Source organism: Eucyclogobius newberryi, unplaced genomic scaffold (genome assembly GCF_026437365.1).
Source record: "Eucyclogobius newberryi isolate DKJ021-1_F unplaced genomic scaffold, fEucNew1.0.hap1 SCAF_11, whole genome shotgun sequence".
Classification (NCBI taxonomy): Eukaryota; Metazoa; Chordata; class Actinopteri; order Gobiiformes; family Gobiidae; genus Eucyclogobius; species Eucyclogobius newberryi.
Window position 1 is genome coordinate 11958918 of NW_027315735.1, and position 25000 is coordinate 11983917.

Genomic DNA, 25000 nt, shown 5'->3' on the forward strand with positions numbered 1-25000 from the left:
TTTTCCTGCCGCCAAAAGTAGGAGGAGTTTTGAGGCCAAAGCGCATGCTTCTAAAGTTCAGAGGGATGGCAATGTCAACCAAGAGTCCGCAGTTGAATACTTATTTACTTTGCAAAGATCGATCGATCGATCGAAAGAAATCAAAAGCCATAGGCTTAAAAATGGGGCACTGGCAAAGTAAACAAAATCCCATCACACACTTGAGCAGAAGAAGCCATTACTCTCAGGATTTAAATCTACGTGGGGAGACCCCAAAAGAACTCTTTGGCCTCATTAGTCATCCCTGTCAAGGCGTTGCTGAATAATCTCATGTGTTATAAACATCTTGGACTTAGGCTAAAATGCTATGCTGCACCTTACCACCCAAGTACGCTTGTAGTTTGGGAATTTTGTTCACTGACAATTGCCAGAAAACCTTTTTGATTCTGAAAATAGAGCTTATTTGAGCGTTTCTTCTATAACGTAACACAGCGCCATCGGAACCTTTTCTTGTGCGTGTGTATGGGTTGTAGCCTTTTTTTCCTGCCGCCAAAAGTAGGAGGAGTTTTGAGGCCAAAGCGCATGCTTCTAAAGTTCAGAGGGATGGCAATGTCAACCAAGAGTCCGCAGTTGAATACTTATTTACTTTGCAAAGATCGATCGATCGATCGAAAGAAATCAAAAGCCATAGGCTTAAAAATGGGGCACTGGCAAAGTAAACAAAATCCCATCACACACTTGAGCAGAAGAAGCCATTACTCTCAGGATTTAAATCTACGTGGGGAGACCCCAAAAGAACTCTTTGGCCTCATTAGTCATCCCTGTCAAGGCGTTGCTGAATAATCTCATGTGTTATAAACATCTTGGACTTAGGCTAAAATGCTATGCTGCACCTTACCACCCAAGTACGCTTGTAGTTTGGGAATTTTGTTCACTGACAATTGCCAGAAAACCTTTTTGATTCTGAAAATAGAGCTTATTTGAGCGTTTCTTCTATAACGTAACACAGCGCCATCGGAACCTTTTCTTGTGCGTGTGTATGGGTTGTAGCCTTTTTTTCCTGCCGCCAAAAGTAGGATGAGTTTTGAGGCCAAAGCGCATGCTTCTAAAGTTCAGAGGGATGGCAATGTCAACCAAGAGTCCGCAGTTGAATACTTATTTACTTTGCAAAGATCGATCGATCGATCGAAAGAAATCAAAAGCCATAGGCTTAAAAATGGGGCACTGGCAAAGTAAACAAAATCCCATCACACACTTGAGCAGAAGAAGCCATTACTCTCAGGATTTAAATCTACATGGGGAGACCCCAAAAGAACTCTTTGGCCTCATTAGTCATCCCTGTCAAGGCGTTGCTGAATAATCTCATGTGTTATTAACATCTTGGACTTAGGCTAAAATGCTATGCTGCACCTTACCACCCAAGTACGCTTGTAGTTTGGGAATTTTGTTCACTGACAATTGCCAGAAAACCTTTTTGATTCTGAAAAAAGAGCTTATTTGAGCGTTTCTTCTATAACGTAACACAGCGCCATCGGAACCTTTTCTTGTGCGTGTGTATGGGTTGTAGCCTTTTTTTCCTGCCGCCAAAAGTAGGAGGAGTTTTGAGGCCAAAGCGCATGCTTCTAAAGTTCAGAGGGATGGCAATGTCAACCAAGAGTCCGCAGTTGAATACTTATTTACTTTGCAAAGATCGATCGATCGTTCGAAAGAAATCAAAAGCCATAGGCTTAAAAATGGGGCACTGGCAAAGTAAACAAAATCCCATCACACACTTGAGCAGAAGAAGCCATTACTCTCAGGATTTAAATCTACGTGGGGAGACCCCAAAAGAACTCTTTGGCCTCATTAGTCATCCCTGTCAAGGCGTTGCTGAATAATCTCATGTGTTATTAACATCTTGGACTTAGGCTAAAATGCTATGCTGCACCTTACCACCCAAGTACGCTTGTAGTTTGGGAATTTTGTTCACTGACAATTGCCAGAAAACCTTTTTGATTCTGAAAAAAGAGCTTATTTGAGCGTTTCTTCTATAACGTAACACAGCGCCATCGGAACCTTTTCTTGTGCGTGTGTATGGGTTGTAGCCTTTTTTTCCTGCCGCCAAAAGTAGGAGGAGTTTTGAGGCCAAAGCGCATGCTTCTAAAGTTCAGAGGGATGGCAATGTCAACCAAGAGTCCGCAGTTGAATACTTATTTACTTTGCAAAGATTGATCGATCGTTCGAAAGAAATCAAAAGCCATAGGCTTAAAAATGGGGCACTGGCAAAGTAAACAAAATCCCATCACACACTTGAGCAGAAGAAGCCATTACTCTCAGGATTTAAATCTACGTGGGGAGACCCCAAAAGAACTCTTTGGCCTCATTAGTCATCCCTGTCAAGGCGTTGCTGAATAATCTCATGTGTTATAAACGTCTTGGACTTAGGCTAAAATGCTATGCTGCACCTTACCACCCAAGTACGCTTGTAGTTTGGGAATTTTGTTCACTGACAATTGCCAGAAAACCTTTTTGATTCTGAAAATAGAGCTTATTTGAGCGTTTCTTCTATAACGTAACACAGCGCCATCGGAACCTTTTCTTGTGCGTGTGTATGGGTTGTAGCCTTTTTTTCCTGCCGCCAAAAGTAGGAGGAGTTTTGAGGCCAAAGCGCATGCTTCTAAAGTTCAGAGGGATGGCAATGTCAACCAAGAGTCCGCAGTTGAATACTTATTTACTTTGCAAAGATCGATCGATCGATCGAAAGAAATCAAAAGCCATAGGCTTAAAAATGGGGCACTGGCAAAGTAAACAAAATCCCATCACACACTTGAGCAGAAGAAGCCATTACTCTCAGGATTTAAATCTACGTGGGGAGACCCCAAAAGAACTCTTTGGCCTCATTAGTCAAGGCGTTGCTGAATAATCTCATGTGTTATAAACATCTTGGACTTAGGCTAAAATGCTATGCTGCACCTTACCACCCAAGTACGCTTGTAGTTTGGGAATTTTGTTCACTGACAATTGCCAGAAAACCTTTTTGATTCTGAAAATAGAGCTTATTTGAGTGTTTCTTCTATAACGTAACACAGCGCCATCGGACCGGACCACTCGGGCTGCCTCTGTGGCGCAACGGTAGCGCGTCTGACTCCAGATCAGAAAGTTGCGTGTTCAACTTCACGTCAGCGTCATGTACTTTGTTGATTCTTGTTATAGTGGGTGAACAGCATTCACTCATTCATGTTATGGGGCTGTTTCATACCTGTCACTCCGCAATCATGCGATCTGCCAAGAGGATTAGTTCAAATGCTCTAATACTCAACTGTTTGACAGTTTGGCCATTGCCCTCTGAGAGCTTTAGTTGTGAATGAAACTGCATATACACATGTATAACTCAAAAGTACAGCATGCGATGGCCGGGAATCGAACCCGGGTCAACTGCTTGGAAGGCAGCTATGCTTACCACTATACCACCATCGCAAGGACACATGCTTTCGCAGTGCCGTGTCGCAAATCGGCGCCTGTAATTGATATCTAAAGTTCCATGCACACGGAACATGGTTTGAAGATAATTACTATCATAGAAACGCCTTTTTTTGCACGGTTTCGCTGGTCGCATTTCTTGTCCAACTGAGCAACAGGTAGCGTGGCCGAGTGGTCTAAGGCGCTGGATTTAGGTTCCAGTCTCTTCGGAGACGTGAGTTTAAATCCCACCGCTGCCAGTTCGCATGCCGAACGTCAAGAGCAGGGCTGTGTGATGTCTGTCGGCAGCGCTTCCGTTTGAGTTTAGCTTTCATAAAATACATATTCTAAATCTGGCCCTGGTCAAAAGCCAACCAGGGATTCTTTACTTCCGCCAAATGGCCTGCCAGCAGGGGCCCGTACGGGAACAACATGAACCACGTTGTTGGCAGGATTCGAACCTGCGCGGGAAATTCCCAATGGATTTCTAGTCCATCACCTTAACCACTCGGCCACAACAACTCATTAGCTGCTTACGGGAACCTTTTCTTGTGCGTGTGTATGGGTTGTAGCCTTTTTTTCCTGCCGCCAAAAGTAGGAGGAGTTTTGAGGCCAAAGCGCATGCTTCTAAAGTTCAGAGGGATGGCAATGTCAACCAAGAGTCCGCAGTTGAATACTTATTTACTTTGCAAAGATCGATCGATCGATCGAAAGAAATCAAAAGCCATAGGCTTAAAAATGGGGCACTGGCAAAGTAAACAAAATCCCATCACACACTTGAGCAGAAGAAGCCATTACTCTCAGGATTTAAATCTACATGGGGAGACCCCAAAAGAACTCTTTGGCCTCATTAGTCATCCCTGTCAAGGCGTTGCTGAATAATCTCATGTGTTATAAACATCTTGGACTTAGGCTAAAATGCTATGCTGCACCTTACCACCCAAGTACGCTTGTAGTTTGGGAATTTTGTTCACTGACAATTGCCAGAAAACCTTTTTGATTCTGAAAATAGAGCTTATTTAAACGTTTCTTCTATAACGTAACACAGCGCCATCGGAACCTTTTCTTGTGCGTGTGTATGGGTTGTAGCCTTTTTTTCCTGCCGCCAAAAGTAGGAGGAGTTTTGAGGCCAAAGCGCATGCTTCTAAAGTTCAGAGGGATGGCAATGTCAATCAAGAGTCCGCAGTTGAATACTTATTTACTTTGCAAAGATCGATCGATCGATCGAAAGAAATCAAAAGCCATAGGCTTAAAAATGGGGCACTGGCAAAGTAAACAAAATCCCATCACACACTTGAGCAGAAGAAGCCATTACTCTCAGGATTTAAATCTACGTGGGGAGACCCCAAAAGAACTCTTTGGCCTCATTAGTCATCCCTGTCAAGGCGTTGCTGAATAATCTCATGTGTTATAAACATCTTGGACTTAGGCTAAAATGCTATGCTGCACCTTACCACCCAAGTACGCTTGTAGTTTGGGAATTTTGTTCACTGACAATTGCCAGAAAACCTTTTTGATTCTGAAAATAGAGCTTATTTGAGCGTTTCTTCTATAACGTAACACAGCGCCATCGGAACCTTTTCTTGTGCGTGTGTATGGGTTGTAGCCTTTTTTTCCTGCCGCCAAAAGTAGGAGGAGTTTTGAGGCCAAAGCGCATGCTTCTGAAGTTCAGAGGGATGGCAATGTCAATCAAGAGTCCGCAGTTGAATACTTATTTACTTTGCAAAGATCGATCGATCGATCGATCGAAATAAATCAAAAGCCATAGGCTTAAAAATGGGGCACTGGCAAAGTAAACAAAATCCCATCACACACTTGAGCAGAAGAAGCCATTACTCTCAGGATTTAAATCTACGTGGGGAGACCCCAAAAGAACTCTTTGGCCTCATTAGTCATCCCTGTCAAGGCGTTGCTGAATAATCTCATGTGTTATAAACATCTTGGACTTAGGCTAAAATGCTATGCTGCACCTTACCACCCAAGTACGCTTGTAGTTTGGGAATTTTGTTCACTGACAATTGCCAGAAAACCTTTTTGATTCTGAAAATAGAGCTTATTTGAGCGTTTCTTCTATAACGTAACACAGCGCCATCGGAACCTTTTCTTGTGCGTGTGTATGGGTTGTAGCCTTTTTTTCCTGCCGCCAAAAGTAGGAGGAGTTTTGAGGCCAAAGCGCATGCTTCTAAAGTTCAGAGGGATGGCAATGTCAACCAAGAGTCCGCAGTTGAATACTTATTTACTTTGCAAAGATCGATCGATCGATCGAAAGAAATCAAAAGCCATAGGCTTAAAAATGGGGCACTGGCAAAGTAAACAAAATCCCATCACACACTTGAGCAGAAGAAGCCATTACTCTCAGGATTTAAATCTACGTGGGGAGACCCCAAAAGAACTCTTTGGCCTCATTAGTCATCCCTGCCAAGGCGTTGCTGAATAATCTCATGTGTTATAAACATCTTGGACTTAGGCTAAAATGCTATGCTGCACCTTACCACCCAAGTACGCTTGTAGTTTGGGAATTTTGTTCACTGACAATTGCCAGAAAACCTTTTTGATTCTGAAAATAGAGCTTATTTGAGCGTTTCTTCTATAACGTAACACAGCGCCATCGGAACCTTTTCTTGTGCGTGTGTATGGGTTGTAGCCTTTTTTTCCTGCCGCCAAAAGTAGGAGGAGTTTTGAGGCCAAAGCGCATGCTTCTAAAGTTCAGAGGGATGGCAATGTCAACCAAGAGTCCGCAGTTGAATACTTATTTACTTTGCAAAGATCGATCGATCGATCGAAAGAAATCAAAAGCCATAGGCTTAAAAATGGGGCACTGGCAAAGTAAACAAAATCCCATCACACACTTGAGCAGAAGAAGCCATTACTCTCAGGATTTAAATCTACATGGGGAGACCCCAAAAGAACTCTTTGGCCTCATTAGTCATCCCTGTCAAGGCGTTGCTGAATAATCTCATGTGTTATAAACATCTTGGACTTAGGCTAAAATGCTATGCTGCACCTTACCACCCAAGTACGCTTGTAGTTTGGGAATTTTGTTCACTGACAATTGCCAGAAAACCTTTTTGATTCTGAAAATAGAGCTTATTTAAACGTTTCTTCTATAACGTAACACAGCGCCATCGGAACCTTTTCTTGTGCGTGTGTATGGGTTGTAGCCTTTTTTTCCTGCCGCCAAAAGTAGGAGGAGTTTTGAGGCCAAAGCGCATGCTTCTAAAGTTCAGAGGGATGGCAATGTCAATCAAGAGTCCGCAGTTGAATACTTATTTACTTTGCAAAGATCGATCGATCGATCGAAAGAAATCAAAAGCCATAGGCTTAAAAATGGGGCACTGGCAAAGTAAACAAAATCCCATCACACACTTGAGCAGAAGAAGCCATTACTCTCAGGATTTAAATCTACGTGGGGAGACCCCAAAAGAACTCTTTGGCCTCATTAGTCATCCCTGTCAAGGCGTTGCTGAATAATCTCATGTGTTATAAACATCTTGGACTTAGGCTAAAATGCTATGCTGCACCTTACCACCCAAGTACGCTTGTAGTTTGGGAATTTTGTTCACTGACAATTGCCAGAAAACCTTTTTGATTCTGAAAATAGAGCTTATTTGAGCGTTTCTTCTATAACGTAACACAGCGCCATCGGAACCTTTTCTTGTGCGTGTGTATGGGTTGTAGCCTTTTTTTCCTGCCGCCAAAAGTAGGAGGAGTTTTGAGGCCAAAGCGCATGCTTCTAAAGTTCAGAGGGATGGCAATGTCAACCAAGAGTCCGCAGTTGAATACTTATTTACTTTGCAAAGATCGATCGATCGATCGAAAGAAATCAAAAGCCATAGGCTTAAAAATGGGGCACTGGCAAAGTAAACAAAATCCCATCACACACTTGAGCAGAAGAAGCCATTACTCTCAGGATTTAAATCTACGTGGGGAGACCCCAAAAGAACTCTTTGGCCTCATTAGTCATCCCTGTCAAGGCGTTGCTGAATAATCTCATGTGTTATAAACATCTTGGACTTAGGCTAAAATGCTATGCTGCACCTTACCACCCAAGTACGCTTGTAGTTTGGGAATTTTGTTCACTGACAATTGCCAGAAAACCTTTTTGATTCTGAAAATAGAGCTTATTTAAACGTTTCTTCTATAACGTAACACAGCGCCATCGGAACCTTTTCTTGTGCGTGTGTATGGGTTGTAGCCTTTTTTTCCTGCCGCCAAAAGTAGGAGGAGTTTTGAGGCCAAAGCGCATGCTTCTAAAGTTCAGAGGGATGGCAATGTCAATCAAGAGTCCGCAGTTGAATACTTATTTACTTTGCAAAGATCGATCGATCGATCGAAAGAAATCAAAAGCCATAGGCTTAAAAATGGGGCACTGGCAAAGTAAACAAAATCCCATCACACACTTGAGCAGAAGAAGCCATTACTCTCAGGATTTAAATCTACGTGGGGAGACCCAGAAAGAACTCTTTGGCCTCATTAGTCATCCCTGTCAAGGCGTTGCTGAATAATCTCATGTGTTATAAACATCTTGGACTTAGGCTAAAATGCTATGCTGCACCTTACCACCCAAGTACGCTTGTAGTTTGGGAATTTTGTTCACTGACAATTGCCAGAAAACCTTTTTGATTCTGAAAATAGAGCTTATTTGAGCGTTTCTTCTATAACGTAACACAGCGCCATCGGAACCTTTTCTTGTGCGTGTGTATGGGTTGTAGCCTTTTTTTCCTGCCGCCAAAAGTAGGAGGAGTTTTGAGGCCAAAGCGCATGCTTCTGAAGTTCAGAGGGATGGCAATGTCAATCAAGAGTCCGCAGTTGAATACTTATTTACTTTGCAAAGATCGATCGATCGATCGATCGAAAGAAATCAAAAGCCATAGGCTTAAAAATGGGGCACTGGCAAAGTAAACAAAATCCCATCACACACTTGAGCAGAAGAAGCCATTACTCTCAGGATTTAAATCTACGTGGGGAGACCCCAAAAGAACTCTTTGGCCTCATTAGTCATCCCTGTCAAGGCGTTGCTGAATAATCTCATGTGTTATAAACATCTTGGACTTAGGCTAAAATGCTATGCTGCACCTTACCACCCAAGTACGCTTGTAGTTTGGGAATTTTGTTCACTGACAATTGCCAGAAAACCTTTTTGATTCTGAAAATAGAGCTTATTTGAGCGTTTCTTCTATAACGTAACACAGCGCCATCGGAACCTTTTCTTGTGCGTGTGTATGGGTTGTAGCCTTTTTTTCCTGCCGCCAAAAGTAGGAGGAGTTTTGAGGCCAAAGCGCATGCTTCTAAAGTTCAGAGGGATGGCAATGTCAACCAAGAGTCCGCAGTTGAATACTTATTTACTTTGCAAAGATCGATCGATCGATCGAAAGAAATCAAAAGCCATAGGCTTAAAAATGGGGCACTGGCAAAGTAAACAAAATCCCATCACACACTTGAGCAGAAGAAGCCATTACTCTCAGGATTTAAATCTACGTGGGGAGACCCCAAAAGAACTCTTTGGCCTCATTAGTCATCCCTGCCAAGGCGTTGCTGAATAATCTCATGTGTTATAAACATCTTGGACTTAGGCTAAAATGCTATGCTGCACCTTACCACCCAAGTACGCTTGTAGTTTGGGAATTTTGTTCACTGACAATTGCCAGAAAACCTTTTTGATTCTGAAAATAGAGCTTATTTGAGCGTTTCTTCTATAACGTAACACAGCGCCATCGGAACCTTTTCTTGTGCGTGTGTATGGGTTGTAGCCTTTTTTTCCTGCCGCCAAAAGTAGGAGGAGTTTTGAGGCCAAAGCGCATGCTTCTAAAGTTCAGAGGGATGGCAATGTCAACCAAGAGTCCGCAGTTGAATACTTATTTACTTTGCAAAGATCGATCGATCGATCGAAAGAAATCAAAAGCCATAGGCTTAAAAATGGGGCACTGGCAAAGTAAACAAAATCCCATCACACACTTGAGCAGAAGAAGCCATTACTCTCAGGATTTAAATCTACGTGGGGAGACCCCAAAAGAACTCTTTGGCCTCATTAGTCATCCCTGTCAAGGCGTTGCTGAATAATCTCATGTGTTATTAACATCTTGGACTTAGGCTAAAATGCTATGCTGCACCTTACCACCCAAGTACGCTTGTAGTTTGGGAATTTTGTTCACTGACAATTGCCAGAAAACCTTTTTGATTCTGAAAAAAGAGCTTATTTGAGCGTTTCTTCTATAACGTAACACAGCGCCATCGGAACCTTTTCTTGTGCGTGTGTATGGGTTGTAGCCTTTTTTTCCTGCCGCCAAAAGTAGGAGGAGTTTTGAGGCCAAAGCGCATGCTTCTAAAGTTCAGAGGGATGGCAATGTCAACCAAGAGTCCGCAGTTGAATACTTATTTACTTTGCAAAGATCGATCGATCGATCGAAAGAAATCAAAAGCCATAGGCTTAAAAATGGGGCACTGGCAAAGTAAACAAAATCCCATCACACACTTGAGCAGAAGAAGCCATTACTCTCAGGATTTAAATCTACGTGGGGAGACCCAAAAAGAACTCTTTGGCCTCATTAGTCATCCCTGTCAAGGCGTTGCTGAATAATCTCATGTGTTATTAACATCTTGGACTTAGGCTAAAATGCTATGCTGCACCTTACCACCCAAGTACGCTTGTAGTTTGGGAATTTTGTTCACTGACAATTGCCAGAAAACCTTTTTGATTCTGAAAAAAGAGCTTATTTGAGCGTTTCTTCTATAACGTAACACAGCGCCATCGGAACCTTTTCTTGTGCGTGTGTATGGGTTGTAGCCTTTTTTTCCTGCCGCCAAAAGTAGGAGGAGTTTTGAGGCCAAAGCGCATGCTTCTAAAGTTCAGAGGGATGGCAATGTCAACCAAGAGTCCGCAGTTGAATACTTATTTACTTTGCAAAGATCGATCGATCGAAAGAAATCAAAAGCCATAGGCTTAAAAATGGGGCACTGGCAAAGTAAACAAAATCCCATCACACACTTGAGCAGAAGAAGCCATTACTCTCAGGATTTAAATCTACGTGGGGAGACCCCAAAAGAACTCTTTGGCCTCATTAGTCATCCCTGTCAAGGCGTTGCTGAATAATCTCATGTGTTATAAACATCTTGGACTTAGGCTAAAATGCTATGCTGCACCTTACCACCCAAGTACGCTTGTAGTTTGGGAATTTTGTTCACTGACAATTGCCAGAAAACATTTTTGATTCTGAAAATAGAGCTTATTTGAGCGTTTCTTCTATAACGTAACACAGCGCCATCGGAACCTTTTCTTGTGCGTGTGTATGGGTTGTAGCCTTTTTTTCCTGCCGCCAAAAGTAGGAGGAGTTTTGAGGCCAAAGCGCATGCTTCTAAAGTTCAGAGGGATGGCAATGTCAACCAAGAGTCCGCAGTTGAATACTTATTTACTTTGCAAAGATCGATCGATCGATCGAAAGAAATCAAAAGTCATAGGCTTAAAAATGGGGCACTGGCAAAGTAAACAAAATCCCATCACACACTTGAGCAGAAGAAGCCATTACTCTCAGGATTTAAATCTACGTGGGGAGACCCCAAAAGAACTCTTTGGCCTCATTAGTCATCCCTGTCAAGGCGTTGCTGAATAATCTCATGTGTTATAAACATCTTGGACTTAGGCTAAAATGCTATGCTGCACCTTACCACCCAAGTACGCTTGTAGTTTGGGAATTTTGTTCACTGACAATTGCCAGAAAACCTTTTTGATTCTGAAAATAGAGCTTATTTGAGCGTTTCTTCTATAACGTAACACAGCGCCATCGGAACCTTTTCTTGTGCGTGTGTATGGGTTGTAGCCTTTTTTTCCTGCCGCCAAAAGTAGGAGGAGTTTTGAGGCCAAAGCGCATGCTTCTAAAGTTCAGAGGGATGGCAATGTCAACCAAGAGTCCGCAGTTGAATACTTATTTACTTTGCAAAGATCGATCGATCGATCGAAAGAAATCAAAAGCCATAGGCTTAAAAATGGGGCACTGGCAAAGTAAACAAAATCCCATCACACACTTGAGCAGAAGAAGCCATTACTCTCAGGATTTAAATCTACGTGGGGAGACCCCAAAAGAACTCTTTGGCCTCATTAGTCATCCCTGCCAAGGCGTTGCTGAATAATCTCATGTGTTATAAACATCTTGGACTTAGGCTAAAATGCTATGCTGCACCTTACCACCCAAGTACGCTTGTAGTTTGGGAATTTTGTTCACTGACAATTGCCAGAAAACCTTTTTGATTCTGAAAATAGAGCTTATTTAAACGTTTCTTCTATAACGTAACACAGCGCCATCGGAACCTTTTCTTGTGCGTGTGTATGGGTTGTAGCCTTTTTTTCCTGCCGCCAAAAGTAGGAGGAGTTTTGAGGCCAAAGCGCATGCTTCTAAAGTTCAGAGGGATGGCAATGTCCATCAAGAGTCCGCAGTTGAATACTTATTTACTTTGCAAAGATCGATCGATCGATCGATCGAAAGAAATCAAAAGCCATAGGCTTAAAAATGGGGCACTGGCAAAGTAAACAAAATCCCATCACACACTTGAGCAGAAGAAGCCATTACTCTCAGGATTTAAATCTACGTGGGGAGACCCCAAAAGAACTCTTTGGCCTCATTAGTCATCCCTGTCAAGGCGTTGCTGAATAATCTCATGTGTTATAAACATCTTGGACTTAGGCTAAAATGCTATGCTGCACCTTACCACCCAAGTACGCTTGTAGTTTGGGAATTTTGTTCACTGACAATTGCCAGAAAACATTTTTGATTCTGAAAATAGAGCTTATTTGAGCGTTTCTTCTATAACGTAACACAGCGCCATCGGAACCTTTTCTTGTGCGTGTGTATGGGTTGTAGCCTTTTTTTCCTGCCGCCAAAAGTAGGAGGAGTTTTGAGGCCAAAGCGCATGCTTCTAAAGTTCAGAGGGATGGCAATGTCAACCAAGAGTCCGCAGTTGAATACTTATTTACTTTGCAAAGATCGATCGATCGATCGAAAGAAATCAAAAGTCATAGGCTTAAAAATGGGGCACTGGCAAAGTAAACAAAATCCCATCACACACTTGAGCAGAAGAAGCCATTACTCTCAGGATTTAAATCTACGTGGGGAGACCCCAAAAGAACTCTTTGGCCTCATTAGTCATCCCTGTCAAGGCGTTGCTGAATAATCTCATGTGTTATAAACATCTTGGACTTAGGCTAAAATGCTATGCTGCACCTTACCACCCAAGTACGCTTGTAGTTTGGGAATTTTGTTCACTGACAATTGCCAGAAAACCTTTTTGATTCTGAAAATAGAGCTTATTTGAGCGTTTCTTCTATAACGTAACACAGCGCCATCGGAACCTTTTCTTGTGCGTGTGTATGGGTTGTAGCCTTTTTTTCCTGCCGCCAAAAGTAGGAGGAGTTTTGAGGCCAAAGCGCATGCTTCTAAAGTTCAGAGGGATGGCAATGTCAACCAAGAGTCCGCAGTTGAATACTTATTTACTTTGCAAAGATCGATCGATCGATCGAAAGAAATCAAAAGCCATAGGCTTAAAAATGGGGCACTGGCAAAGTAAACAAAATCCCATCACACACTTGAGCAGAAGAAGCCATTACTCTCAGGATTTAAATCTACGTGGGGAGACCCCAAAAGAACTCTTTGGCCTCATTAGTCATCCCTGCCAAGGCGTTGCTGAATAATCTCATGTGTTATAAACATCTTGGACTTAGGCTAAAATGCTATGCTGCACCTTACCACCCAAGTACGCTTGTAGTTTGGGAATTTTGTTCACTGACAATTGCCAGAAAACCTTTTTGATTCTGAAAATAGAGCTTATTTAAACGTTTCTTCTATAACGTAACACAGCGCCATCGGAACCTTTTCTTGTGCGTGTGTATGGGTTGTAGCCTTTTTTTCCTGCCGCCAAAAGTAGGAGGAGTTTTGAGGCCAAAGCGCATGCTTCTAAAGTTCAGAGGGATGGCAATGTCCATCAAGAGTCCGCAGTTGAATACTTATTTACTTTGCAAAGATCGATCGATCGATCGATCGAAAGAAATCAAAAGCCATAGGCTTAAAAATGGGGCACTGGCAAAGTAAACAAAATCCCATCACACACTTGAGCAGAAGAAGCCATTACTCTCAGGATTTAAATCTACGTGGGGAGACCCCAAAAGAACTCTTTGGCCTCATTAGTCATCCCTGTCAAGGCGTTGCTGAATAATCTCATGTGTTATAAACATCTTGGACTTAGGCTAAAATGCTATGCTGCACCTTACCACCCAAGTACGCTTGTAGTTTGGGAATTTTGTTCACTGACAATTGCCAGAAAACCTTTTTGATTCTGAAAATAGAGCTTATTTGAGCGTTTCTTCTATAACGTAACACAGCGCCATCGGAACCTTTTCTTGTGCGTGTGTATGGGTTGTAGCCTTTTTTTCCTGCCGCCAAAAGTAGGAGGAGTTTTGAGGCCAAAGCGCATGCTTCTAAAGTTCAGAGGGATGGCAATGTCAACCAAGAGTCCGCAGTTGAATACTTATTTACTTTGCAAAGATCGATCGATCGATCAAAAGAAATCAAAAGCCATAGGCTTAAAAATGGGGCACTGGCAAAGTAAACAAAATCCCATCACACACTTGAGCAGAAGAAGCCATTACTCTCAGGATTTAAATCTACGTGGGGAGACCCCAAAAGAACTCTTTGGCCTCATTAGTCATCCCTGCCAAGGCGTTGCTGAATAATCTCATGTGTTATAAACATCTTGGACTTAGGCTAAAATGCTATGCTGCACCTTACCACCCAAGTACGCTTGTAGTTTGGGAATTTTGTTCACTGACAATTGCCAGAAAACCTTTTTGATTCTGAAAATAGAGCTTATTTGAGCGTTTCTTCTATAACGTAACACAGCGCCATCGGAACCTTTTCTTGTGCGTGTGTATGGGTTGTAGCCTTTTTTTCCTGCCGCCAAAAGTAGGAGGAGTTTTGAGGCCAAAGCGCATGCTTCTAAAGTTCAGAGGGATGGCAATGTCCATCAAGAGTCCGCAGTTGAATACTTATTTACTTTGCAAAGATCGATCGATCGATCGATCGAAAGAAATCAAAAGCCATAGGCTTAAAAATGGGGCACTGGCAAAGTAAACAAAATCCCATCACACACTTGAGCAGAAGAAGCCATTACTCTCAGGATTTAAATCTACGTGGGGAGACCCCAAAAGAACTCTTTGGCCTCATTAGTCATCCCTGTCAAGGCGTTGCTGAATAATCTCATGTGTTATAAACATCTTGGACTTAGGCTAAAATGCTATGCTGCACCTTACCACCCAAGTACGCTTGTAGTTTGGGAATTTTGTTCACTGACAATTGCCAGAAAACCTTTTTGATTCTGAAAATAGAGCTTATTTGAGCGTTTCTTCTATAACGTAACACAGCGCCATCGGAACCTTTTCTTGTGCGTGTGTATGGGTTGTAGCCTTTTTTTCCTGCCGCCAAAAGTAGGAGGAGTTTTGAGGCCAAAGCGCATGCTTCTAAAGTTCAGAGGGATGGCAATGTCAACCAAGAGTCCGCAGTTGAATACTTATTTACTTTGCAAAGATCGATCGATCGATCAAAAGAAATCAAAAGCCATAGGCTTAAAAATGGGGCACTGGCAAAGTAAACAAAATCCCATCACACACTTGAGCAGAAGAAGCCATTACTCTCAGGATTTAAATCTACGTGGGGAGACCCCAAAAGAACTCTTTGGCCTCATTAGTCATCCCTGCCAAGGCGTTGCTGAATAATCTCATGTGTTATAAACATCTTGGACTTAGGCTAAAATGCTATGCTGCACCTTACCACCCAAGTACGCTTGTAGTTTGGGAATTTTGTTCACTGACAATTGCCAGAAAACCTTTTTGATTCTGAAAATAGAGCTTATTTGAGCGTTTCTTCTATAACGTAACACAGCGCCATCGGAACCTTTTCTTGTGCGTGTGTATGGGTTGTAGCCTTTTTTTCCTGCCGCCAAAAGTAGGAGGAGTTTTGAGGCCAAAGCGCATGCTTCTAAAGTTCAGAGGGATGGCAATGTCAACCAAGAGTCCGCAGTTGAATACTTATTTACTTTGTAAAGATCGATCGATCGATCGAAAGAAATCAAAAGCCATAGGCTTAAAAATGGGGCACTGGCAAAGTAAACAAAATCCCATCACACACTTGAGCAGAAGAAGCCATTACTCTCAGGATTTAAATCTACGTGGGGAGACCCCAAAAGAACTCTTTGGCCTCATTAGTCATCCCTGCCAAGGCGTTGCTGAATAATCTCATGTGTTATAAACATCTTGGACTTAGGCTAAAATGCTATGCTGCACCTTACCACCCAAGTACGCTTGTAGTTTGGGAATTTTGTTCACTGACAATTGCCAGAAAACCTTTTTGATTCTGAAAATAGAGCTTATTTGAGCGTTTCTTCTATAACGTAACACAGCGCCATCGGAACCTTTTCTTGTGCGTGTGTATGGGTTGTAGCCTTTTTTTCCTGCCGCCAAAAGTAGGAGGAGTTTTGAGGCCAAAGCGCATGCTTCTAAAGTTCAGAGGGATGGCAATGTCAACCAAGAGTCCGCAGTTGAATACTTATTTACTTTGCAAAGATCGATCGATCGATCGAAAGAAATCAAAAGCCATAGGCTTAAAAATGGGGCACTGGCAAAGTAAACAAAATCCCATCACACACTTGAGCAGAAGAAGCCATTACTCTCAGGATTTAAATCTACGTGGGGAGACCCCAAAAGAACTCTTTGTCCTCATTAGTCATCCCTGTCAAGGCGTTGCTGAATAATCTCATGTGTTATTAACATCTTGGACTTAGGCTAAAATGCTATGCTGCACCTTACCACCCAAGTACGCTTGTAGTTTGGGAATTTTGTTCACTGACAATTGCCAGAAAACCTTTTTGATTCTGAAAAAAGAGCTTATTTGAGCGTTTCTTCTATAACGTAACACAGCGCCATCGGAACCTTTTCTTGTGCGTGTGTATGGGTTGTAGCCTTTTTTTCCTGCCGCCAAAAGTAGGAGGAGTTTTGAGGCCAAAGCGCATGCTTCTAAAGTTCAGAGGGATGGCAATGTCAACCAAGAGTCCGCAGTTGAATACTTATTTACTTTGCAAAGATCGATCGATCGATCGAAAGAAATCAAAAGCCATAGGCTTAAAAATGGGGCACTGGCAAAGTAAACAAAATCCCATCACACACTTGAGCAGAAGAAGCCATTACTCTCAGGATTTAAATCTACGTGGGGAGACCCCAAAAGAACTCTTTGGCCTCATTAGTCATCCCTGTCAAGGCGTTGCTGAATAATCTCATGTGTTATAAACATCTTGGACTTAGGCTAAAATGCTATGCTGCACCTTACCACCCAAGTACGCTTGTAGTTTGGGAATTTTGTTCACTGACAATTGCCAGAAAACCTTTTTGATTCTGAAAATAGAGCTTATTTGAGAGTTTCTTCTATAACGTAACACAGCGCCATCGGAACCTTTTCTTGTGCGTGTGTATGGGTTGTAGCCTTTTTTTCCTGCCGCCAAAAGTAGGAGGAGTTTTGAGGCCAAAGCGCATGCTTCTAAAGTTCAGAGGGATGGCAATGTCAACCAAGAGTCCGCAGTTGAATACTTATTTACTTTGCAAAGATCGATCGATCGATCGAAAGAAATCAAAAGCCATAGGCTTAAAAATGGGGCACTGGCAAAGTAAACAAAATCCCATCACACACTTGAGCAGAAGAAGCCATTACTCTCAGGATTTAAATCTACGTGGGGAGACCCCAAAAGAACTCTTTGGCCTCATTAGTCATCCCTGTCAAGGCGTTGCTGAATAATCTCATGTGTTATTAACATCTTGGACTTAGGCTAAAATGCTATGCTGCACCTTACCACCCAAGTACGCTTGTAGTTTGGGAATTTTGTTCACTGACAATTGCCAGAAAACCTTTTTGATTCTGAAAAAAGAGCTTATTTGAGCGTTTCTTCTATAACGTAACACAGCGCCATCGGAACCTTTTCTTGTGCGTGTGTATGGGTTGTAGCCTTTTTTTCCTGCCGCCAAAAGTAGGAGGAGTTTTGAGGCCAAAGCGCATGCTTCTAAAGTTCAGAGGGATGGCAATGTCAACCAAGAGTCCGCAGTTGAATACTTATTTACTTTGCAAAGTTCGATCGATCGATCGAAAGAAATCAAAAGCCATAGGCTTAAAAATGGGGCACTGGCAAAGTAAACAAAATCCCATCACACACTTGAGCAGAAGAAGCCATTACTCTCAGGATTTAAATCTACGTGGGGAGACCCCAAAAGAACTCTTTGGCCTCATTAGTCATCCCTGTCAAGGCGTTGCTGAATAATCTCATGTGTTATAAACATCTTGGACTTAGGCTAAAATGCTATGCTGCACCTTACCACCCAAGTACGCTTGTAGTTTGGGAATTTTGTTCACTGACAATTGCCAGAAAACCTTTTTGATTCTGAAAATAGAGCTTATTTGAGCGTTTCTTCTATAACGTAACACAGCGCCATCGGAACCTTTTCTTGTGCGTGTGTATGGGTTGTAGCCTTTTTTTCCTGCCGCCAAAAGTAGGAGGAGTTTTGAGGCCAAAGCGCATGCTTCTAAAGTTCAGAGGGATGGCAATGTCAACCAAGAGTCCGCAGTTGAATACTTATTTACTTTGCAAAGATCGATCGATCGATCGAAAGAAATCAAAAGCCATAGGCTTAAAAATGGGGCACTGGCAAAGTAAACAAAATCCCATCACACACTTGAGCAGAAGAAGCCATTACTCTCAGGATTTAAATCTACGTGGGGAGACCCCAAAAGAACTCTTTGGCCTCATTAGTCATCCCTGTCAAGGCGTTGCTGAATAATCTCATGTGTTATTAACATCTTGGACTTAGGCTAAAATGCTATGCTGCACCTTACCACCCAAGTACGCTTGTAGTTTGGGAATTTTGTTCACTGACAATTGCCAGAAAACCTTTTTGATTCTGAAAAAAGAGCTTATTTGAGCGTTTCTTCTATAACGTAACACAGCGCCATCGGAACCTTTTCTTGTGCGTGTGTATGGGTTGTAGCCTTTTTTTCCTGCCGCCAAAAGTAGGAGGAGTTTTGAGGCCAAAGCGCATGCTTCTAAAGTTCAGAGGGATGGCAATGTCAACCAAGAGTCCGCAGTTGAATACTTATTTACTTTGCAAAGTTCGATCGATCGATCGAAAGAAATCAAAAGCCATAGGCTTAAAAATGGGGCACTGGCAAAGTAAACAAAATCCCATCACACACTTGAGCAGAAGAAGCCATTACTCTCAGGATTTAAATCTACATGGGGAGACCCCAAAAGAACTCTTTGGCCTCATTAGTCATCCCTGTCAAGGCGTTGCTGAATAATCTCATGTGTTATAAACATCTTGGACTTAGGCTAAAATGCTATGCTGCACCTTACCACCCAAGTACGCTTGTAGTTTGGGAATTTTGTTCACTGACAATTGCCAGAAAACCTTTTTGATTCTGAAAATAGAGCTTATTTGAGTGTTTCTTCTATAACGTAACACAGCGCCATCGGACCGGACCACTCGGGCTGCCTCTGTGGCGCAACGGTAGCGCGTCTGACTCCAGATCAGAAAGTTGCGTGTTCAACTTCACGTCAGCGTCATGTACTTTGTTGATTCTTGTTATAGTGGGTGAACAGCATTCACTCATTCATGTTATGGGGCTGTTTCATACCTGTCACTCCGCAATCATGCGATCTGCCAAGAGGATTAGTTCAAATGCTCTAATACTCAACTGTTTGACAGTTTGGCCATTGCCCTCTGAGAGCTTTAGTTGTGAATGAAACTGCATATACACATGTATAACTCAAAAGTTCAGCATGCGATGGCCGGGAATCGAACCCGGGTCACTGCTTGGAAGGCAGCTATGCTTACCACTATACCACCATCGCAAGGACACATGCTTTCGCAGTGCCGTGTCGCAAATCGGCGCCTGTAATTGATATCTAAAGTTCCATGCACACGGAACATGGTTTGAAGATAATTACTATCATAGAAACGCCTTTTTTTGCACGGTTTCGCTGGTCGCATTTCTTGTCCAACTGAGCAACAGGTAGCGTGGCCGAGTGGTCTAAGGCGCTGGATTTAGGTTCCAGTCTCTTCGGAGACGTGAGTTTAAATCCCACCGCTGCCAGTTCGCATGCCGAACGTCAAGAGCAGGGCTGTGTGATGTCTGTCGGCAGCGCTTCCGTTTGAGTTTAGCTTTCATAAAATACATATTCTAAATCTGGCCCTGGTCAAAAGCCAACCAGGGATTCTTTACTTTCGCCAAATGGCCTGCCAGCAGGGGCCCGTACGGGAACAACATGAACCACGTTGTTGGCAGGATTCGAACCTGCGCGGGAAATTCCCAATGGATTTCTAGTCCATCGCCTTAACCACTCGGCCACAACAACTCATTAGCTGCTTACGGGAACCTTTTCTTGTGCGTGTGTATGGGTTGTAGCCTTTTTTTCCTGCCGCCAAAAGTAGGAGGAGTTTTGAGGCCAAAGCGCATGCTTCTAAAGTTCAGAGGGATGGCAATGTCAACCAAGAGTCCGCAGTTGAATACTTATTTACTTTGCAAAGATCGATCGATCGATCGAAAGAAATCAAAAGCCATAGGCTTAAAAATGGGGCACTGGCAAAGTAAACAAAATCCCATCACACACTTGAGCAGAAGAAGCCATTACTCTCAGGATTTAAATCTACGTGGGGAGACCCCAAAAGAACTCTTTGGCCTCATTAGTCATCCCTGTCAAGGCGTTGCTGAATAATCTCATGTGTTATAAACATCTTGGACTTAGGCTAAAATGCTATGCTGCACCTTACCACCCAAGTACGCTTGTAGTTTGGGAATTTTGTTCACTGACAATTGCCAGAAAACCTTTTTGATTCTGAAAATAGAGCTTATTTGAGCGTTTCTTCTATAACGTAACACAGCGCCATCGGAACCTTTTCTTGTGCGTGTGTATGGGTTGTAGCCTTTTTTTCCTGCCGCCAAAAGTAGGAGGAGTTTTGAGGCCAAAGCGCATGCTTCTAAAGTTCAGAGGGATGGCAATGTCAACCAAGAGTCCGCAGTTGAATACTTATTTACTTTGCAAAGATCGATCGATCGATCAAAAGAAATCAAAAGCCATAGGCTTAAAAATGGGGCACTGGCAAAGTAAACAAAATCCCATCACACACTTGAGCAGAAGAAGCCATTACTCTCAGGATTTAAATCTACGTGGGGAGACCCCAAAAGAACTCTTTGGCCTCATTAGTCATCCCTGTCAAGGCGTTGCTGAATAATCTCATGTGTTATAAACATCTTGGACTTAGGCTAAAATGCTATGCTGCACCTTACCACCCAAGTACGCTTGTAGTTTGGGAATTTTGTTCACTGACAATTGCCAGAAAACCTTTTTGATTCTGAAAATAGAGCTTATTTGAGAGTTTCTTCTATAACGTAACACAGCGCCATCGGAACCTTTTCTTGTGCGTGTGTATGGGTTGTAGCCTTTTTTTCCTGCCGCCAAAAGTAGGAGGAGTTTTGAGGCCAAAGCGCATGCTTCTAAAGTTCAGAGGGATGGCAATGTCAACCAAGAGTCCGCAGTTGAATACTTATTTACTTTGCAAAGATCGATCGATCGATCGAAAGAAATCAAAAGCCATAGGCTTAAAAATGGGGCACTGGCAAAGTAAACAAAATCCCATCACACACTTGAGCAGAAGAAGCCATTACTCTCAGGATTTAAATCTACGTGGGGAGACCCCAAAAGAACTCTTTGGCCTCATTAGTCATCCCTGTCAAGGCGTTGCTGAATAATCTCATGTGTTATTAACATCTTGGACTTAGGCTAAAATGCTATGCTGCACCTTACCACCCAAGTACGCTTGTAGTTTGGGAATTTTGTTCACTGACAATTGCCAGAAAACCTTTTTGATTCTGAAAAAAGAGCTTATTTGAGTGTTTCTTCTATAACGTAACACAGCGCCATCGGAACCTTTTCTTGTGCGTGTGTATGGGTTGTAGCCTTTTTTTCCTGCCGCCAAAAGTAGGAGGAGTTTTGAGGCCAAAGCGCATGCTTCTAAAGTTCAGAGGGATGGCAATGTCAACCAAGAGTCCGCAGTTGAATACTTATTTACTTTGCAAAGTTCGATCGATCGATCGAAAGAAATCAAAAGCCATAGGCTTAAAAATGGGGCACTGGCAAAGTAAACAAAATCCCATCACACACTTGAGCAGAAGAAGCCATTACTCTCAGGATTTAAATCTACATGGGGAGACCCCAAAAGAACTCTTTGGCCTCATTAGTCATCCCTGTCAAGGCGTTGCTGAATAATCTCATGTGTTATAAACATCTTGGACTTAGGCTAAAATGCTATGCTGCACCTTACCACCCAAGTACGCTTGTAGTTTGGGAATTTTGTTCACTGACAATTGCCAGAAAACCTTTTTGATTCTGAAAATAGAGCTTATTTGAGTGTTTCTTCTATAACGTAACACAGCGCCATCGGACCGGACCACTCGGGCTGCCTCTGTGGCGCAACGGTAGCGCGTCTGACTCCAGATCAGAAAGTTGCGTGTTCAACTTCACGTCAGCGTCATGTACTTTGTTGATTCTTGTTATAGTGGGTGAACAGCATTCACTCATTCATGTTATGGGGCTGTTTCATACCTGTCACTCCGCAATCATGCGATCTGCCAAGAGGATTAGTTCAAATGCTCTAATACTCAACTGTTTGACAGTTTGGCCATTGCCCTCTGAGAGCTTTAGTTGTGAATGAAACTGCATATACACATGTATAACTCAAAAGTTCAGCATGCGATGGCCGGGAATCGAACCCGGGTCACTGCTTGAAAGGCAGCTATGCTTACCACTATACCACCATCGCAAGGACACATGCTTTCGCAGTGCCGTGTCGCAAATCGGCGCCTGTAATTGATATCTAAAGTTCCATGCACACGGAACATGGTTTGAAGATAATTACTATCATAGAAACGCCTTTTTTTGCACGGTTTCGCTGGTCGCATTTCTTGTCCAACTGAGCAACAGGTAGCGTGGCCGAGTGGTCTAAGGCGCTGGATTTAGGTTCCAGTCTCTTCGGAGACGTGAGTTTAAATCCCACTGCTGCCAGTTCGCATGCCGAACGTCAAGAGCAGGGCTGTGTGATGTCTGTCGGCAGCGCTTCCGTTTGAGTTTAGCTTTCATAAAATACATATTCTAAATCTGGCCCTGGTCAAAAGCCAACCAGGGATTCTTTACTTTCGCCAAATGGCCTGCCAGCAGGGGCCCGTACGGGAACAACATGAACCACGTTGTTGGCAGGATTCGAACCTGCGCGGGAAATTCCCAATGGATTTCTAGTCCATCGCCTTAACCACTCGGCCACAACAACTCATTAGCTGCTTACGGGAACCTTTTCTTGTGCGTGTGTATGGGTTGTAGCCTTTTTTCCTGCCGCCAAAAGTAGGAGGAGTTTTGAGGCCAAAGCGCATGCTTCTAAAGTTCAGAGGGATGGCAATGTCAACCAAGAGTCCGCAGTTGAATACTTATTTACTTTGCAAAGATCGATCGATCGATCGAAAGAAATCAAAAGCCATAGGCTTAAAAATGGGGCACTGGCAAAGTAAACAAAATCCCATCACACACTTGAGCAGAAGAAGCCATTACTCTCAGGATTTAAATCTACGTGGGGAGACCCCAAAAGAACTCTTTGGCCTCATTAGTCATCCCTGTCAAGGCGTTGCTGAATAATCTCATGTGTTATAAACATCTTGGACTTAGGCTAAAATGCTATGCTGCACCTTACCACCCAAGTACGCTTGTAGTTTGGGAATTTTGTTCACTGACAATTGCCAGAAAACCTTTTTGATTCTGAAAATAGAGCTTATTTGAGCGTTTCTTCTATAACGTAACACAGCGCCATCGGAACCTTTTCTTGTGCGTGTGTATGGGTTGTAGCCTTTTTTTCCTGCCGCCAAAAGTAGGAGGAGTTTTGAGGCCAAAGCGCATGCTTCTAAAGTTCAGAGGGATGGCAATGTCAACCAAGAGTCCGCAGTTGAATACTTATTTACTTTGCAAAGATCGATCGATCGATCGAAAGAAATCAAAAGCCATAAGCTTAAAAATGGGGCACTGGCAAAGTAAACAAAATCCCATCACACACTTGAGCAGAAGAAGCCATTACTCTCAGGATTTAAATCTACGTGGGGAGACCCCAAAAGAACTCTTTGGCCTCATTAGTCATCCCTGTCAAGGCGTTGCTGAATAATCTCATGTGTTATAAACATCTTGGACTTAGGCTAAAATGCTATGCTGCACCTTACCACCCAAGTACGCTTGTAGTTTGGGAATTTTGTTCACTGACAATTGCCAGAAAATCTTTTTGATTCTGAAAATAGAGCTTATTTGAGCGTTTCTTCTATAACGTAACACAGCGCCATCGGAACCTTTTCTTGTGCGTGTGTATGGGTTGTAGCCTTTTTTTCCTGCCGCCAAAAGTAGGAGGAGTTTTGAGGCCAAAGCGCATGCTTCTAAAGTTCAGAGGGATGGCAATGTCAACCAAGAGTCCGCAGTTGAATACTTATTTACTTTGCAAAGATCGATCGATCGATCGAAAGAAATCAAAAGCCATAGGCTTAAAAATGGGGCACTGGCAAAGTAAACAAAATCCCATCACACACTTGAGCAGAAGAAGCCATTACTCTCAGGATTTAAATCTACGTGGGGAGACCCCAAAAGAACTCTTTGGCCTCATTAGTCATCCCTGTCAAGGCGTTGCTGAATAATCTCATGTGTTATTAACATCTTGGACTTAGGCTAAAATGCTATGCTGCACCTTACCACCCAAGTACGCTTGTAGTTTGGGAATTTTGTTCACTGACAATTGCCAGAAAACCTTTTTGATTCTGAAAAAAGAGCTTATTTGAGTGTTTCTTCTATAACGTAACACAGCGCCATCGGAACCTTTTCTTGTGCGTGTGTATGGGTTGTAGCCTTTTTTTCCTGCCGCCAAAAGTAGGAGGAGTTTTGAGGCCAAAGCGCATGCTTCTAAAGTTCAGAGGGATGGCAATGTCAACCAAGAGTCCGCAGTTGAATACTTATTTACTTTGCAAAGTTCGATCGATCGATCGAAAGAAATCAAAAGCCATAGGCTTAAAAATGGGGCACTGGCAAAGTAAACAAAATCCCATCACACACTTGAGCAGAAGAAGCCATTACTCTCAGGATTTAAATCTACATGGGGAGACCCCAAAAGAACTCTTTGGCCTCATTAGTCATCCCTGTCAAGGCGTTGCTGAATAATCTCATGTGTTATAAACATCTTGGACTTAGGCTAAAATGCTATGCTGCACCTTACCACCCAAGTACGCTTGTAGTTTGGGAATTTTGTTCACTGACAATTGCCAGAAAACCTTTTTGATTCTGAAAATAGAGCTTATTTGAGTGTTTCTTCTATAACGTAACACAGCGCCATCGGACCGGACCACTCGGGCTGCCTCTGTGGCGCAACGGTAGCGCGTCTGACTCCAGATCAGAAAGTTGCGTGTTCAACTTCACGTCAGCGTCATGTACTTTG

At 42.8% G+C, this 25000-nt stretch overlaps 9 non-coding genes across 9 annotated transcripts; 3 read left to right on the forward strand and 6 right to left on the reverse strand.

Moving 5' to 3' along the window:
* Positions 1-3363: 3363 nt before the first annotated feature.
* On the reverse strand, positions 3364-3435 carry trnag-ucc (transfer RNA glycine (anticodon UCC)). The gene has a single exon. It is a non-coding gene; the product is annotated as a tRNA-Gly (tRNA).
* A 160-nt stretch (positions 3436-3595) lies between these two features.
* trnal-uag (transfer RNA leucine (anticodon UAG)) lies at positions 3596-3677 on the forward strand. Its single transcript has one exon. It is a non-coding gene; the product is annotated as a tRNA-Leu (tRNA).
* Positions 3678-3857: 180 nt separating this feature from the next.
* trnas-aga (transfer RNA serine (anticodon AGA)) lies at positions 3858-3939 on the reverse strand. Its single transcript has one exon. It is a non-coding gene; the product is annotated as a tRNA-Ser (tRNA).
* Positions 3940-19273: 15334 nt separating this feature from the next.
* On the reverse strand, positions 19274-19344 carry trnag-ucc (transfer RNA glycine (anticodon UCC)). Its single transcript has one exon. It is a non-coding gene; the product is annotated as a tRNA-Gly (tRNA).
* Positions 19345-19504: 160 nt separating this feature from the next.
* On the forward strand, positions 19505-19586 carry trnal-uag (transfer RNA leucine (anticodon UAG)). Its single transcript has one exon. It is a non-coding gene; the product is annotated as a tRNA-Leu (tRNA).
* Positions 19587-19766: 180 nt separating this feature from the next.
* On the reverse strand, positions 19767-19848 carry trnas-aga (transfer RNA serine (anticodon AGA)). The gene has a single exon. It is a non-coding gene; the product is annotated as a tRNA-Ser (tRNA).
* A 2393-nt stretch (positions 19849-22241) lies between these two features.
* trnae-uuc (transfer RNA glutamic acid (anticodon UUC)) lies at positions 22242-22312 on the reverse strand. Its single transcript has one exon. It is a non-coding gene; the product is annotated as a tRNA-Glu (tRNA).
* Positions 22313-22472: 160 nt separating this feature from the next.
* trnal-uag (transfer RNA leucine (anticodon UAG)) lies at positions 22473-22554 on the forward strand. Its single transcript has one exon. It is a non-coding gene; the product is annotated as a tRNA-Leu (tRNA).
* A 180-nt stretch (positions 22555-22734) lies between these two features.
* Positions 22735-22816, reverse strand: trnas-aga (transfer RNA serine (anticodon AGA)). Its single transcript has one exon. It is a non-coding gene; the product is annotated as a tRNA-Ser (tRNA).
* Positions 22817-25000: the final 2184 nt, after the last annotated feature.